Here is a 19,241-nt window from a genome sequence, read left to right as displayed (position 1 = left end):
ATCCATCATGTCTACTTTTGTACCATTGAAGAAGAAAAAAAATCCAAAGGTCCTTCAATTATCTAAACATATTTACCTTGGTCATTTAATGTCTAAGTTGAAATCCTGTCTAGCTTTTGTTTTTATAACCAACTATTAGTGTCAACCATCTGATCAGATAAGACCTTTCAAAGTGGAAGTATTATAGCTAGCAATATTTTGGCTAGTTCAATTGTTAATTCTCATTTCTGCATAACAGGAACCAAAAGTTCTATCTTGTGAAATAATTTAGTGATTTCCATTTCTACCAGTGGTGTGTATATATGTGTATATATGTATATATATATATATATATATATATATATATATATATATATATATATATATATATGTATATGTGTGTGTGTGTGTGTGTGTGTGTGTGTGTACGTGTGTGTATACAGGCAGTTTAAATATTATATTTGTGCATAATTTTCCAGTATTTTTTGTATTTGTTATCTGTAAAACAGGGTAATGAATTTAATGCTATTTATGTTTTATAGAAGACAAAGTATGCCCCTAATTCTCTTTCTTTTAAAAAACCCAAAACCCTTCTTTATCATGATGAATGTAAAAGCTTCCATCATCTATGACAAATAAAAACAAATAAATAATGTGTAGAGCCCAATGATCTGATCTGATGAAATTGTTATATAAATATAATCCAACAATTATAAACAAAACAAACAAAATAAAACCTTAGCAAGAATGTTAGACTTCAAGAAAAAGGAAACACGAATGACCAGATATAATTAGATATTTTTCCCCCGCGACCGCTACCAAAAGTCTAATGTACTAGCTATCACAGGACGTGTGAATCAACAACTAGAGTTTGTGAAAACAAGATAATTATTTCATTCACAAAAGGGTGATATATCTAATTAATCCCAGTCCGAAACTTTCAGACCTTGATCAGTAAAACAGGGCAAAAAATAGTTTCAATTATTACTATTAGTTATTATTTTTATTTAAAGTTTAGATAGATAGATGATAGATGGTTAGATGGTTAGATAGATATAGATAGATAGATAGATAGATAGATAGATAGATAGATAGATAGATAGATAGATAGATAGATATATAGATAGATAGATAGATAGATAGATAGATAGAAAATTGATAGATAGATAGATAGATAGATAGATAGATAGATAGATAGATAGAAAACAAAAGGTATAAATAATGTAAGTATATTTGTATATATAAGTTATAGGCTATATTAGGCAAACTCCATTATTTTGGTCTTGTGTTTAGAAAGGCTTACGTCTTCAATAAATTCACTGTTGTGTTTTTCAATTATATGAGGTAATATATTAATATTACATAGTGAAATACATTTCCAAGTCGAAAATCTTCTTTCAACATCTAAAACTCACATCTTAAGGTTCAAGCTATCCTACGAAAACAGAAATCAGCCTCAACCCTGCCCTCATCAGTTTTATTTCATAAAGGCAACATTTGTATTTCTCAAAACTGAGTTGTTAGTTATTAACTGCTTCTTGTCTGTCATACACATTTGATCAGTAACAGTAATCCTCACAGTGTAGTGAATGAAGACCAACATTTTAGTAACCTGCACAGTGCAGTGGTTAAACCCATGCAATACACTTTCTTCATAAAAAAATACTAAAAAAAATATATTTTACAGCTGCCTTGGTAAAGACTACTATAGTCCTTGTTGAATTATATTCTCCAAAGGTGAGCGTTTGTTGTGTTACAAATACACATTTGTAATGAAAAACAGATATTTGTTTACTTTTTATGAAACAAATATCAGTAACGATGCGCAAACGAAAATGTAAAACATTAATATGAACTTTTGTGGGACTTAGGCACTGTGCCTACTATACCTAATGGACAAGTAACTACTGACAGACCAAAATTCCAATCCATGCTCTAAAAAACATTTTATAGAAGCCCAAGTGGTTTGTTTTTTAAGTTAAATAACAATACAATATCATGGTTTTGAGAATAACATGCAAAATAATATAAGTCAAGCTTTTTAAGTAGGTTTTAATAAGGATCTTTACAGACCTTTATAAAAACAGGAGGCCAACACGTTTTTTTTGGGACACAAACTATCACCTAGATTACGAGTTTTGCATTAGAGGCTGTGCGGTGCTAACAAGCAGTTTTCTCTCACTGCATGCAGTGCTGGTATTACGAGTTTTCAGAAACCCGTCGTTAAAAGACAAGAAGTGAGCGTTGAGCAAAATTTTGCTCTTTACCGCACTCCAATACCAGTGCTGCTTAAGTCAGCGGTGAGCTGGTGTAACGTCTTGTGCACGATTTCCCCATAGGAATCAACGGGGAGAGCCGGCTGAAAAAAAGTCTAACACCTGCCAAAAAGCAGCGTAAAACTCCTTAACGTAGCCCCATTGATTCCTATGGGGAAATAAAATTTATGTATACACCTAAAACCCTAACATGTACCCCGAGTCTAAAACCCCCTAATCTTACACTAATTAACCCCTAATCTGCTGCCCCCGACATCGCCGCCACCTGCATTATATTATTAACCCCTAATCTGCTGATCCGGACACCGCCGCCACCTACATTATATGTATTAACCCCTAATCTGCTGCACCCAACATCACCGACAACTACATACTATTTATTAACCCCTAATCTGCCTTCCCCAATGTCACCAACACCTACATTATATTTATTAACCCCTAATCTGCCGCCCCAACGTCACTGCCACTATATTAAAGTAATTAACCCTTAAATCTAAGTCTAACCCTAAACCTAACACCCACTAACTTAAAGGGACATAATACTCATATGCTAAATCACTTGAAACTGATGCAGTATAACTGTAAAAAGCTGACAGGAAAATATCACCTGAGCATCTCTATGTAAAAAAGGAAGATATTTTACCTCGCAATATCCTCAGCTCATCAGAGTAAGTTCTGTGTAAAAGTTATACTCAGCTGCTCCCAGCTGCAGGTAAAAAAAATTAAAAAAAATGAAGAAATGAACAGCAGCCAATCAGCATCAGCAGTGCTGAGGTCATGAACTCTTTTACTGTGATCTCATGAGATTTGACTTAACTCTCATGAGATTTCATAGTAAGCTTCCTTTACCTGATTGGTGAAATAATATGAGAGTGCACAATGCTCATCCCTTCTGCTGTCCTAGGACAGACACACTAAAATGCTGCTTAGAAATCCTTTACAATGGGAGGTGGCTACTGAGGAACTTTTGAGGTAAAATATCTTTCTTTTTTACTTAGAGATGTTCAGGTGATATTTTCTAGACAGCTTTTTACAGCTATGCTGCATCACTTTCAAGTGTTTAAACATTTGAGTATTATGGCCCTTTAAATATAATTTAAATACATCTAAATAAATATTCCTAGCATTAACTAAATTATTCCTATTTAAAACTAAATACTTACCTATAAAATAAACCCTAAGATAGCTACAATATAACTAATAGTTACATTGTAGCTAGCTTAGGGTTTATTTTTATTTTACAGGCAAGTTTGTATTTATTTTAACTAGGTAGAATAGTTATTAAATAGTTATTAACTATTTAAAAACTACCTAGCTAAAATAAATGCAAAAGTACCTGTAAAATAAACCTAACCTAAGTAACAATAACACCTAAAACTACACTATTATTAAATAAATTACATACAATTAGCTAAATTAAATTAAATTAGCTAAAGTACAAGAAAACCAAACACTAAATTACAGAAAATAATAAACAAATTACAGATATTTAAGATAATTACACCTAATCTAATAGCCCTATTAAAATAAAAAAAGCCCCTAGCCTAAACTAAACTACCAATAGCCCTTAAAATGGCCTTTTGTGGGGCATTGCCCCAAAGTAATCAGCTCTTTAACCTGTAAAAAAAAATACAAACAACCCCCCCCCGCAACAGTAAAACCCACCACCCACACAATCAACCCCCCAATAAAATACTATCTAAAAAAACCTAAGCTTCCCATTGCCCTGAAAAGGGCATCTGAATGGGCATTGCCCTTAAAAGGGCAGTTAGCTCTTTTGCCGCCCCTAACCTAAAAATAAAACCCACCCAATACACCCTTAAAAAAACCTAACACTAACCTCCTGAAGATCGACTTACCGGGAGACGTCTTCATCCAAGCCGGACCGAAAATTATATTTAAGTTAGGAGTTGTTAGGTTTAGGGTTAGACTTTAGGTTTAGGACTTAATAACTTTAATATAGTGGCGGCGAAGTTGGTGGCGGCATATTAGGGGTTAATAATATAATGTAGGTGTCGGTGACATTGGGGAAAGCAGATTAGGGGTTAATAGATATAATGTAGGTGTCGGCGATGTTGCGGGCAGCAGATTAGGGGTTCATAAACATAATGTAGGTGGCGGCGGTGTCCGGAGCGGCAGATTAGGGGTTTATAATATAATGTAATAATATAATGTAGGCGTCGGCAACATTGGGGAAGGCAGATTAGGGGTTAATAGATATAATGTAGGTGTCGGCGATGTTGGGGGTAGTAGATTAGGGGTTCATAAATATAATGTATGTGGCGGCGGTGTCCGGAGCGGCAGATTAGGGGTTAACATTTTTATTAAAGTGTTTGTGATACGGGAGGGCCTCGGTTTAGGGGTTAATAGGTAGTTTATGGGTGTTAGTGTACTTTTTAGCACTTTAGTTATAAGTTTTATGTTACGGCGTTGTACCATAAAACTCATAACTACTGACTTTTAAATGCGTTAGGACTCTTGACAGGGTAGGGTGTACCGCTCACTTTTTGGCCTCCCAGGACAGACTCGTAATATCAGCGCTATGGAAGACCCATAGAAAAAAGACTTTACGAAGTTTACGTAAGTCATTTTGCGGTAAGGCCAAAGAAGTGCGTGGTACAACTAAAGCTAAGACTCGTAATACCAGCGGGCGTAAAAAAGCAGCGTTAGGACCTCTTAACGCTGCTTTTTTACCCAAACGCACAACTCGTAATCTATCCGTATGTTTTTTTAAAATATTTTAACAACTAAATATTTTTTTTTTTAGATACATCTGTATATTATTTCATACTATTGTTTTCCAATGCATTATTCTATCTAGGGTTTATCCTGGGCCAGATTAAAATTGCATGATAAATAATCAACCATTACAAGTGGCTGGTTATTGCTACCACAAGCTCGCAGTAGCAATTAATGCTTATAAATTTAACCAGAGATTAGATCTCACAGTAGTGTGTATTTTATTAAAAAAAAAATAGAATTTTTATTTTTTAATAAAATAACTGCACCAAGCAGTTTTTGGGGGCTAAAGTTGGAAGGTGTGGGTTTTTAAAAACAAAACAAAACGGCACTGAAAATTGCCTTTACATTGCGGTCTATGGAAACTGTGTGTTACCAGTAAATATATATGTACATGCTTATATACATATATATTTATCTGTTAATATGTGTATATACATATACATATATAGTTACAGTTTGCTGCCATCGCTGTTCGACTTACCACCTTCACTGCTCTTTGGTTCTGTGCCGTGTATGGAGCCTATGGAAGCGCGCTCTTGTGTGCGCAATGCTTCCCAGCAATGCGAACGTGAGCATTGCTATCAACTTGTAATACCAGTCCCCATTAGTGTGTGCTTGTATTACTCAGTGAAGCTCAAATATCCCTTTCACGAAAGCAATATTTAGCGCTCCACTTGTAATCTGGCCCTTAGTGTTTAATGTCCCTTTAATATATATATATATTTTTTTAACATTTATTATATTGTCAGTAGGATTTACAGTCGTCTGCCACATAAATACTGGACAGATAACCGGGTTTTGAGGGGGGGGATTGTATAAAAAAATGTGAGAGTGTATGTCATCTAGGCAATATTTGGATTTTATCAAATTTATTAAAAACTTTATTAAACATATATGCAGACAGACAAAAAGTGACTCTTACTGGAGATATCAGAGATGGGTAACATCACAACCACCTCATTATCCATTATACTCCAATTGGAAGTTAAAAGTTAAAAACAGATAGGCCATGTGGACAGGGGAGAGAGATGGTAAGGTGTAAACAAAATATATGGGGAAAATGAGAATCAGCAGTCATGCATTCAAAAATCAGACACATTATGTGCTCAAAGGCGACCTCCTGTCTGCGCACTGCTTTGATTTAACAAAGTCAGCCGATTGCTATCTCAGTCCCTATTGTTAATCCACTATTCACATATACACATTAACAGTTCCCCGTATATGATTAATATACTCAGTTAAATTACTCCTAATTCTACCAGCAACAATAATCAAAATTAATAATCCACAAAGCCTAACACGAAGGCTGTTACGTATAAACGAGAAACAAAGTGACAAATAGTATCAATCAGGGCTGAAAATACTGTTTGTATGTATCCGTGGAGCTATATAGTGAAACCGCTATCCACTGTGTAGCCAAACCAACATACTCCCTCTGGCCACGCCCATCAAGGTATTTCCGTCACTAGTAGGTGACTTTGTCAGGTCATAGGGCCGGCCCATCATTCTTCTCTTCTGTATATACACATCTGTTGCCTAGGTAACAGCATTCAAATGCAGAAGGAATATTACGATAAGGCTAAATCAGATTAGAGCCTACTACAGGGTTAATAACTAATATATTTTAAACAAGTAAAAATATTTTTCCTTTTATTGAATAAATATAGCATTCAATAGTATCTTAAATGGGCATAATAACCTATTAAAGGTTGTGCAAATCTAAGCAAAACACTAAATGAAAACCTTCCCCATTTTTGAACATTTTTTAGGCAACAGATGTGTATATACAGCAGAGAAGAACGCTGGGCCGACCCTATGCCCTGACGAAGTCACGTACTAGTGACGGAAATGCGTCAGTGGGCGTGGCCAGAGGGAGTTTGTTGGTTTGGCTACATAGTTGATAGCGATTTCACTATATTGGTCCACGGATACATACTAACAGATTTTTCAGCCCTGATCGATACTATTTGTCACTTAGTTTCTCGTTTATATGTAACAGCCTTTGTGTTAGGCTTTGTGGATTATAAATTTTGATTATTGTTGCTGGTAGAATTAGGAGGAACTTAACTGAGTATATTAACCATATACGGGGAACTGTTAATGTGTATATGTGAATGGTGGATTAACAACAGGGACTGAGATAGCAATCGGCTGACTTTGTAAAATCAAAGCAGTGCGCAGGCAGGAGGTCGCCTTTGAGCGCATAGTGTGTCTGATTTTTTAATGCATGACTGCTGATTCTCATTTTCCCCATTTATTTTGTTTACATAGAAACGGTAGACGGTAGATAAGAACCAAAAAGGCCCATCATATTTACCCATATATCATGTTACTTTTTCCTTAGGATAGCAGATTTAAAAATGTCCCAGGCCTTTTTAAATTCCTTTACAGTCTTTGTGTTTACCACCTCAAATGGAAGTTTATTCCATGAATCCACAACCCTTTCTGTAAAAAAATGCTTCCTCAAATTTCTCCTGAATCTGCTACCCTCTAACTTTAGATTAAGACCCCTTGTTTTGGTATTTATTTTTTTGTGAAAAAATGCTTTCAGCTTCTATTTTATTAAGTCCCTTCATATATTTGAAAGTTTCTATCATGTCACCTCTTTCCCTTCTATCCTCTAAACTATACATATTTAGATCATAGAGTCTTTCTTTTGTATGTTTTATATTTTAGACCATGTACCATTTTAGTAGCCCTCCTTTGGACAGCTTCTAGTTTATTTATATCTTTCTGAAGATATGGTATCCAGAACTGTACACAGTATTCCAGATTTGGACTAACTAATGATCTGTAAAGTGGCAAAAGAACCTTGCTATTTATGTTACTAATACATCTTCCAATGCAGTCCTTTTATTCTTTGGTTACAGTCAGTAATGCACCATTACTATAATTGGCCTTTGGGTTTTTGGATCATATATGCATAATTTTGCTCTTGGTAATATTAAATTTCAGATCACATTTATTTGACCAGTCCTCTAGTTTTTTAATATCACAGTTCATTTGATCAACCCCTCCTGGAACATCTACCCTGTTACAAATTTTTGTATCATCAGCAAACAAGCAAACCTTCCCCTTAAATGGACAGTCTAGGCCAAAATAAACTTTCATGATTCAGATAGAGCATGTCATTTTAAACAATTTTCCAATTTACTTTTATCACCAATTTTGCTTTGTTCTCCTGGTATTCTTAGTTGAACGCATAACCTAGGAGGTTCATATGCTAATTTCTTAGACCTTGAAGGCCACCTCTTTTAAGAATACATTTTAACAGTTTTTCACCACTAGAGGGTATTAGTTCAAGTATTTCATATAGATAACACTGTGCTCGTGCACGTGAAGTTATCTGGGAGCAGGCACTGATTGGCTAAACTGCAAGTCTGTCAAAAGAACTGAAATAAAAAGGGAGTTTGCAGAGGCTTAGATACAAGATAATCACAGAGGTTAAAAGTATATTATTATAACTGTGTTAGTTATGCAAAACTGGGGAATGGGTAATAAAGGGATTATCTATCTTTTAAAACAATAAAAATTCTGGTGTAGACTGTCCCTTTAAGCCCACTTCCAATATCACTTATGAACATGTTAAACAAAACAGGCCCAAGAACTGACCCTTGGGGAACACCACTAGTAACTGATGCCTCATTTGAATGTACTCCATTAATTGAAACCCTCTGTCGTCTTTCTTTAAGCCAACATTCTACCCACTTAACAATCTTAGCATCTATTCCAAGGCAATACATTTTGTGAATGTTTGTTGTGTGGGACGGTGTCAAATGCTTTGCTAAAGTCTAAATATGCAACATCTACGGCTCCTCCCTGGTCTATTATTTTAGTTACATGGTCAAAGAAATCAATTAGATTAGTCTGACAATATCTCCCAGCAGTGAACTCATGCTGTCTTTTGTCTTCTAAGTTGTTTGTCTGAAGGAAAGATACAAGTCTTTCTTTTCCTTTACACCTTACCATCTCTCTCCCCTGTCCACATGGCTTATCTGTTTTTAACTTTTAACTTCCAATTGGAGTATAATGCATAATAAGGTAGTTGTGATGTTACCCATCTCTGATATCTCCACATTTTTTCTGTCTGCATATGTTTATTGTTTAATAATGTGTTAAATTTAAATTTGATATAATTACAGTGTTTAATTCAACACTTGTCTTAAATGCCACAAATCCCCTAACCCCCCCTAATCTCCTCAATATTTGGATTTTAGAATAAATTTGGATTTTGTAATTCCTGATTTGGGAATATGTACCTGTATTATAAACACACATAAACATATATACACATCTACAACATACTGCATATAAAATCAATATTTTTGGGAGTAGTACATTTTTTGCTAAATTTACATACAGCTACACTATTGCATATACATGTACACATGCATTCAAAGGTTTGTTCTTCATGATGCTCAGCTATTTTCGTTGCCTAATTTATTCTTGTGCCATAGCAAGGCCCTAAAATCTGGATTTGGACATATTTTAGTTCATTGCTGTTGCACAAGAATAAATGAGGCTACGAAAAGAGCCGAGCGGCACGAAGATTCACCTTCTTCCGCTTTCAAAGGTGAACAAAACCTCTGAATGCACATATCTAATTATACAATTGTCACTCTCTTACAATCTAAGTGCAACTTTACACAATTTATATCTCATGGTGAAGGTTTAGCCTTACTGGATCCTACAATCTGGCAGGATACAAATCTCCCTCACTCATAGGCTCAGACAGTCAGTGTGACTCACTCCCAGTCCCTGGCAGGTTTCCTAGGCAGAGAGCCCCTGCGCTGGGCTACAGCATCACGTGACTGACATGATGTCACTCACTCATATGCAGCAGGGTCAGAAGGAGCGGCTGTGCTGTGCTACTCATTCTACCAAGTTTACATGACTGAAATTCTACTCGTATATTATCCAGGATCAGAAGAGAAGTACTGCAGTACTAAGCTTCTCTCCCACCCCAGTGCCCTACTGCAACTGCTGTGTACAGTAAGACTATTTCTTTGTCATGCAAGACAGCCAATAAGGCTGCTTGGCACAACGGGATCAAAGTTAATTTTAAGAACCCAAAAATGTCCGGTATTTTTTTAAAGATATTACTGGACAGCAATGGGGAATACTGAACAGTCCGGTCAGACACCTGGCAAACCTTTGTTAGCAATTCAATGTTTCCATTTGTGTATGTTTCATAGTTTTAAACTCTGATTTGAGCTAAATGTTAATTTAGAATTTAGTATAAAATTGATTATTATTATGCACTTTATATGAAAATTGATAGATTGTGCCACTGTGTAGAATCCCACATTATAACAAGAACAGAGAGCAGTGATTTAACTAACATAGCATGAAAAGTAGACAAATGCAATAATGTAGCCCCCTATTCTGAGTAGCCCAGTGCAGTGATTTAACAATGATGGCTAGAAGCGCACATAGTGGATTTATTCTCCGCATTGCCAGTACCACACACACAGTGCAGTATTTTAACCATTAATTTCAATAACACACACAGTACAATGAGTTCACCCTCACATTGCAGCCCCCCCCCCCCTTATTGCTATTAGCACATACAAGAGAATTATGCAGCCTTCTTGTCAACCGTGACATATACAGTGAAGTATTTAACACCAGTTACACCAGTATCCTATGCAGTTTAGAGATTTAACTATCATATTGATAGTAATGCATATAGTACAGTGATTTAATCTCATATTGCCAGTAACCTAAACAATGTACCACTTCAATGTTGGACATAACTCAGAGAGCAGTTTAGCCTTTTTCCACCAGGGGGCACACTTGTTGCCTCTGTGTTCATGCTATCTGTGATCCAGTGTCTTTATGGGAAGCATAGTTTTTCCTGCACACAATAATAAGCTACTTTACTTACCCCCACCTGGTAAATAAATGTCTCTTATGGGTTGAAGTATATTAAGTCAGGCACCTTACCCATAATTGTTAGGGAATTTTTTCCATCTGACTTTATTTACCATAACCCATTGCCAGGACTGGAATGGGGCTAAAAATTGGACCGGGGAAGTAAAGGCGTAGCAGCCCACAACAGTTAGAGCCAGCCATAATACACCATATGTCTCATCTGGCAGCACCTGTACCTTCTGCTTTACAAAATAGCTTTCCTATTGTTTCCCATATTAAGAGAGGGTGGGGCTTCTAAATACCAGTAAAGCTCACATAAGGGCCCAGCCCAACTTGCATTTGCCCTATATGGTCTACGACAAGTCTGAGCCTGCCCATTGCAGACATCTATATGCTCGGTGGAAGAATATGGTTCAAGATCTTATTAGAAGGCAATGAATTGTATGCGTCACATTGATAACAGGGTATGCTATGAAACAACAGGGAACTCAACATTTGTTGCCCCCTAAAATATATTATACTAACAAAAGACCTTCTATGGAGTAACTATGCAATTGAAAACATCCCTTTTAGATCTGAAGCTCTATATAAATATATCTGATTTGTATCCTTAACTTTTATACAGTACAACATAAAAAGCTGCAACAGCACTGATCTTTTACTGCTCAGAAATAAGTGTCACCATCTGTGAGAGAGTTAAAGGGTTAACAAATATGTTTATATCTGGGGTTGTAACAAGGTCTGTAAGCAAAAGCTGCAACTTTGTAAAATAAGATCTTTCTGAATTTAAATTTATCAATATATTCATCAATAATCTGAACATTTGGCATTTTGAGATAGAAAAAGCTCAATCTATAAATAAATGTTTTATAGACATTTTTATTTATTTTTTCATAAAGTTTTCTATATCTTTTGTTTTATGTATACATTTCTATATAATCTTCTTTATAATTAAATGCTTTCAGCATCTTTAGAATTCAGAAGAATTGTATTCAGACCTTCCAAAAGAGGGCAATGTTGATATTCAGAACTCCAGCAGACAAACTTTCATTGACAATATGCAATACAATGTGTGCTTTTTACATTCTGTCGATAACTTTCTACATGTTAACTTAAACTACTCCTTGTGTCTGAGTTAACCCTTTATTCAGTTGCATATATTCATAAGGAAAATACACAAAATTAGAACTTTAACCCCTCGACTGCTAGAAAGTAGCGCAACACATTACACAGCAAAACACTTTATCTCTCTCTGGCAGCCAAAGGGTTAAACAGCATAGGCTTTGGAAATTGTCAATAGGAAAAATGCAAATGAGCAGTGAATGATAAATTTATTTGTCATTAAGCAACATGAGGTTTACAACTCTATCTTCCAAACTGTTGAAAGGTTAACGTGATTCCCTCGGCTGACATTTGGTAGTCCATCAGTTTATTGTGCTAAATATGAACTTGGTTTTGTATTGCTAGAGATACAGGATGCAATCAAAGCTCTCACATTTATTCAACATTCACAGACACTTCACAGTCACTTTCCATACATTTCAATTAGTGAATTACCCTTGCAGCCACAATGTAAAAACCAAGCAGGCAGAGTTTATAGCAGAATATTTATTTATTGTTTAGAATGAATGTTGCTTAATATTATATTTGTGATTCTGGCAGTCTTAGCATTGTAGCATGTGTTTTGCATAATGTTATATTTATAATTATATACAATTCCAACTTGCATGTGGCATGAAGATGCCAATATGTTACAGATATGTACTGAGGAAAATTGAACCTCCAGTATATATATATATATATATATATATATACACACACACACATATATATATATATATATATATAAATATTGAGATTCATTATAATTAACATTTATACATTTTAAACCACTTATGATAATTAAAATAAATAAATAAAAGTTTATCACATTCCATTGTATATACATTCCAGATTAATTCTCAGTTGTAAACTTAAAAACTGGTAATAAGAGCATACTTTTCTTTAAAGATTTAAACTTTAAATACTGGTGTACAAGTAAGTACTGGTGTATAAGTGTACAACTGAAATGGTAGCTAATATAAGCTAAATGTTAACCTTATCTGGTATACCTTGCTCTAGTTTATGTTTTTATTTCAAATTAAAATATTTAGGAAGCAATAAGAAATTACATGTATTATTCTGAAACTGCAAAGAAATTGGTGGTTAAGTATTTGTTACAGTTGAAAACAAGATGTATTTTTCTTTCATAATGTTGCCTCTTTTTTTAAACTTCACCAGAATCAGAATGTTTTGTAGTGTAAAACTCAGTGTGAAATTAAAATATATTTTTGTTATTTTAAATTTTACTTTGCTGCAACACATTACGCAACAAAATGAATGCTTCTTTTCTAATACTGTAAATTTTTATATGGTTTACCAATAAATTATTTGAAATGACAAGGGCTCATTGGTGTTTGATGTCATTTATGACACTGGAAATCTGATGGACATTGAGATGAATTGTAAGTCCCCAAGGCTTTTGCGTTCTCTTCTGGGACAGCACAATAATGTCTATTCTCCATTCAATCCTTTTGATGTTTTAGGCGACAGCAGAATGAAATGAAGATATTTGTATGAAAAATCCAAAGTGATTAGTGCTGAATGTCGAGAGTAAGTTGTATATTTCCAGCAATATGCCCTATTTTATTTGCTGTGAAAAATGAGCTGCGTTTTGCATTAGAAAAGAAAAAGACAATAGGGTACCATATTGCAGTACCTAATATATGATGAATGTTTAATAAGGAACAATAATTTTGGAGATTATTAAATTTGGTCTTAGCACCTAAAAAAGTTTTAATCAAAGTCCAGCAGAGAGATGGAAAGAATACAGAATTAGCACTCAAAGCTTATTGTATTTGTAAATGGTTACTGTGGCATAAATTATGAAAACTAACATTTATTAATAAAACAAAACTAAACAAACAAGTGTAAAAATAAAACAAGCACATATATTGCTCTATAATTTAATAGTTTTTTGAGGTATTCGCAATCAAGAATTATTGTACCATTAGTCATCATTCCAATTCCCTTTTTAAAAATTTAATAGGACATACTACTTAATATTTATTCATGGTGCAAATATTAGAAAGGAAATGTTTAATGAAATATATGGAGCTTTTTTAATTTAAAACTAAGATCAAATTCCCAGTTACTTCTCTGTTAGCAGTTCCTCTATCAATTACATATGGATGGTGGAAAAAAAAGAACAATGTTGAGTTCACAATTTGTCATGAGACAAACAGTAGAACTGGATGCTTAAAAGGACATTAAACATGTCTTGCATATTTTGTTTTAAATTGTGCTTGTCCCACGATCCCTAAGGCAAAAAGCAAATAATGTGACCTGCAAATGTTGGAAATCATACAGTTGGTTTACGAGGTGCTAGGGACAAACCCTACAACTTACCTTATCCCATTGGTTGTGCTTCCAGTAACCTTCCAGAGACATGGACCAATCAGATAATGCATTAACGCCCGCAACCGCCTCTGGGAACCTAACCATGGGTCCCAGCCCCCACAACGTGCTTTTAAAGGTTCTCGGACAGAATGCGTGTGTGACAGATAATAATCGGACAGACAAATGTCCGTCGGATAACAATCCAGTCTGTTCGAGAACCTTTAAAAGCACGTCATGGGGGGTGGAACCCATGGTTAGGTTCTCAGAGGTGGTTGCGGCGCCCGAGGCTCTAATTAGAACAATACTCTCTGGAGCGTTTGACTACTAGAAAATGGGTTTAACAATGGCACTATGGCACTTTTCAAGGCAATCCCCACTTAGTTTTTTGTTCTTAATGTGATGTGAGGTAAATCTGATGTAATGCCTCAGTCTCAATACTCTGTATTTCTGTTAGTGGGTTGGTGCTTGCGCATAAAATTAATATACACTAGGAAATTGCGGAACTAGAATTGTTCCACAGGACAGTATGCACGTTTAGCACTCTGATGCCCAGACTCAGAAGGTAGTGCTTCAAAAGAATCAAATAAAATATAATTTTTATTATTCAAAATTAAAATTGTATTCAAAAACAATATTCACAAAAACACTCTAATGTTAAAATCAACAATGAGAGGTAGAACCTATATGGTAGGTAATGTGATACTGTTTATCTGTTTCAAGCTTTGATGAAGTATAATTCCTAGTATCACAAATTGGTGTTTTAGATAATATCTAATACCTAGTATGCGGTTAGTTTACCTAAACGGTGGAAGTGTTAATATCTAGCATAAAAAGGCGTATTGAGGTATAAATAAATAGGTTGTAAGCATTCCTCTCAGGGTCCTTTAGGCATATTAGCATGTAGAGTTACACAATAATACTATTGGACTCAGGTTGAATACTACAGTCCTAGTATTACAGGGGTGGTGGGAGTTTATGCACTAAGACAGATTTGTGAGGCTGTCTGTAAGGAGAATAATTATTACATTGGGTAGCAGTGATACATATTCTGAACTCGTTTGATATAATGAATAGTTCAGAAAATTGCTACTGTGATATAATTGTAATACTATGTTACTTAAATGACAGCTTATCAATGCTGTTCTGTTAGCAGTATTGCACTGCTAATTGTGCCAGTTTGCTGGTCTTGTGTACACTATATGAATACAATGCATATAAAGGTCCGTTGTAGCCACCTTTGGTAATTTTTAGCTTAATGTGAGCACCGTATCTTTAATAACCATTCAAGGGGAATTCTATAGGTTCAATGTATTCTGCATTAATGTCAACTATATGGCTAATTCGATCTTCGTGTTTTACTGTGGTGTGTCCACAGTGTACATTAATATTGTATTATATATCACATCTGATGTTGGGAGATCGCATAACTGTTATTATGCCACATAGAGAGAGATCTTGATTTATTGTACTGTATAGTGGTACCAGTATGTATCTAATTGTATCCTAGCAGTTAGTCTAACTTGATTTCTGCTGCTATATGGCGGTTTGTGGCATGTATATGCCTTTTGTGTTTAGCAATTTGTAACGATGCTGGCTGCTGACCGCCTATGTTGCAGTCGCTGATATCTATTGACTATGATATCACAATCAAAAATGGTTGAAATTAATACTGTACTAGTGATCGGATATTTTGTATCCCCCTTACACAGCAAGATTTATTTATATGTTGTATAATATATTAGTACAAACGTATTCTATATATAGAGATTTAACAAATTTTCTTCTCCATGAAAATTAACATTACACAGTAAAACAATTCCATTGATCACTTCTGTCAGTAGCGAATATATCAGTACTGGCGGGACCCTTTGTTGTATATAATACATATATTCTCTTGGATGAAGAAAATATAACAATTATGTGCCGCTAATCAGCCAACTTGTTCGTTAGTGTGCAAATATACCCGCACTTTAGATTAATTAGTTACAATGATATGAGCGTCTCAGCATCTTGGGAAATATTTCATGCTGCTATTCAACCCACTTGTCAATGGTTTGCCGAAACACACCCCATAGAATAGCGCTATATAGATTTGCGCTGATTATGCTAGATAATTGCTAGGCTTAGATGGTCAGAGAGAGGAAAAGGGGGGTTTGTTAAATTTGAGAGAGTGCATCGATAGGTGAAAATCTGAAAATCAGATCAAGGGAATGACCATCTTTGTGAGTGGGAGAGTCAGTCCATTGTAACAGGCCGAAAGAGGAAGTGAGTTGAAGAAGTTGTTTTGCAGAGGAGGCAGTGGGATTGTCAAGAGGGATGTTGAAGTCACCGAGAATGAGGGCAGGGGTATCTGAGGAAAGGAAATAAGGAAGCCAGGCAGCAAAGTGATCTAAAAAGTGAGTTGGGGAGCCAGGGGGGCAGTATATGACTTTAACACGTATAGCGAGGGGAGAGAATAAACGACTCAGGTGTGCTTCAAATTAAGAAAATGTGAGGAAAGAGAAGGGCTGTATTTGTTGAAAGGTGCAACGAGTGGAAAGTAAAATACCAACACCACCTCCTTGTCTATTGCCAGACCTAGGAGTGTGGCTGAAGTGGAGACCCCCATGTGACAGTGCAGCAGTGGATGCTGTGTCTGAAGCAGAGAGCCAGGTTTCCGTAAGAACCAGAAGGTTAAGAGAGTGGGAGATAAAGAGATCATGGATAGAAGTGAGCTTGTTGCAAACAGAGCGAGAGTTCCAGAATGCACAAGTGAAGGGGGAGGTGGTTTTAGATGTAAGAGGAATGCGATTAAGGTTACCAGAGTTTTGTTTATGAAGTCTATTGAAAGGCACACAAGGATGTGAAAGGCTAGGAGGTTGTGAGGGACCAGTATTAGGGGAGATGTCGCCAGCAGCTAGTATGAGCAAGAGGGAGAGTGACATGAGATGAGAAGCAGATGTGCTGTAATGAGACTGTTTTTGGGCTGAAGTGCAAGGGGGAGAGAAAGTGTTTTAGGAATAGGTAAAGTTCATGAGTACAAAGTAAGGTGAGTATAAGAGAGATGGGCTAATGAACAGTGCAGGTGGACAGGGAGAAGGAGTAATTGGGTAATGTAGTTTGTTATAGAGACAAGAGGTAGCAAAAAGGAGTATGAAGATATTGAGCATTATTATGAAAGTGGGGACCAAGTAAACCCATAAGACACAGTGTTACAGCAGCACTTGCAAAAGGATATAATGAGATACATAAAACACAGTATTACAAGAGTACTTGCCTTGTGTCTTGCCACTTGCCCAATCCTTGTTCAATTCTTGTCTAATTCTTAAATTAGTGCCTCACTTATAAAATATTCACTTTGAAAAGGTGAACATATGCTACTGTTAAAATGTACACTGCCCAGGCAATGCACCCACCCTGTGCAATGCACCTCCTACACTAGTGTGAAATATATACAAGCAGGTAAGTCAGCTGAGTCCACTAAATTTAGTTGACTGCTAATCAAAGACAATTGGAAAGGCCAATTGGAATGTTCAAGTCTGTCCAGGTCAGGGTGAGATGAGTTAAGTAAACAGACAATAACATTTGGAGGAAGTTGAAGCAATGGCATAAGACAGCTTATAAATTTAAGAATAGCAACTATTGATAAGGATTGAACATCACATGGCAATTAACTAAACATTAGAAGACATTGGGAATAGCATTACAATAAATGCAGGACTTAATTTTAACAATTGATACTGGATCTCAGGCAACTATTTTATCCCACAGGTACTACACACAGCTAAATGAGCTAACACCCCATAAACCTAATAGGTGTTGGGGGTGACTCTCTCAAAGTCTATGGTATGGCATGGTTAAAGCTAAAACTGGGGAACAGGGTAATAAGACACCCTGTCATTATAGTGGATCTGTCAACTGATCGTTTAATAATTGGTAGTTATCTCCTGAAGTGATTAAGCACCATAATTGATTGCATAAATAATGTAATTTGGTCACAAGTAAAAAGGCCTATTAATTATGAGCGGTCAGGTATATATCGCACCAGACATAACTGTCACGTGGTGGAATAGAAGCCAGATGCTGTGGAGCTTTATTTCAGGAATAACTCTGTACCTGAAATTACTATCCTACAAATAGATCAGACTCCTTTAAGTGGATCTGATGGTAATAGTTTAAAAATTTTGCCTGTAAAGATAACACATATTTCCTTAGATGGCGATGTATTAACCATATCTCTCCACAAGGGGGATGCTAAGTCCCCTAAAGGGGGAAATCATTCTCAATTGCTCCCAGAAATTGAGAAATTTAAAGATTATCTATTTATCCCTATGCAAGTGCATGACCTTGGGAAAACCAACGCTTAGATTTAGAGTTCCGCGTTAGCCGTCAAAACCAGCGTTAAGGGGTCCTAACGCTGGTTTTGGCCGCCCGCTGGTATTTAGAGTCAGTCAGGAAAGGGTCTAACGCTCACTTTCCAGCCGCGACTTTTCCATACCGCAGATCCCCTTATGCCAATTGCGTATCCTATCTTTTCAATGACATATTCCTAACGCTGGTGTTTAGAGTCTTGGCTGAAGTGAGCGTTAGAACTCTAACGACAAAACTCCAGCTGCAGAAAAAAGTCAGGAGTTAAGAGCTTTATGGGCTAACACCGGTTCATAAAGCTCTTAACTACTGTGCTCTAAAGTACACTAACACCCATAAACTACCTATGTACCCCTAAACCGAGGTCCCCCCACATCGCCGCCACTATAATAATTTTTTTTAACCCCTAACCTGCCGACCGCACACTGCCGCCACCTACATTATCCCTATGAACCCCTATTCTGCTGCCCCTAATATCCCCGACACCTACATAATATTTATTAACCCCTAATCTGCCCCCCCAATGTCGCCGCTACCTTACCTACACTTATTAACCCCTAATCTGCCGACCGGACCTCGCCGCTA

Source organism: Bombina bombina, chromosome 1 (genome assembly GCF_027579735.1).
Source record: "Bombina bombina isolate aBomBom1 chromosome 1, aBomBom1.pri, whole genome shotgun sequence".
NCBI lineage: Eukaryota > Metazoa > Chordata > Amphibia > Anura > Bombinatoridae > Bombina > Bombina bombina.
The sequence above is the reverse complement of the archived record's forward strand: the minus strand, read 5'-3'. Positions refer to the sequence as shown.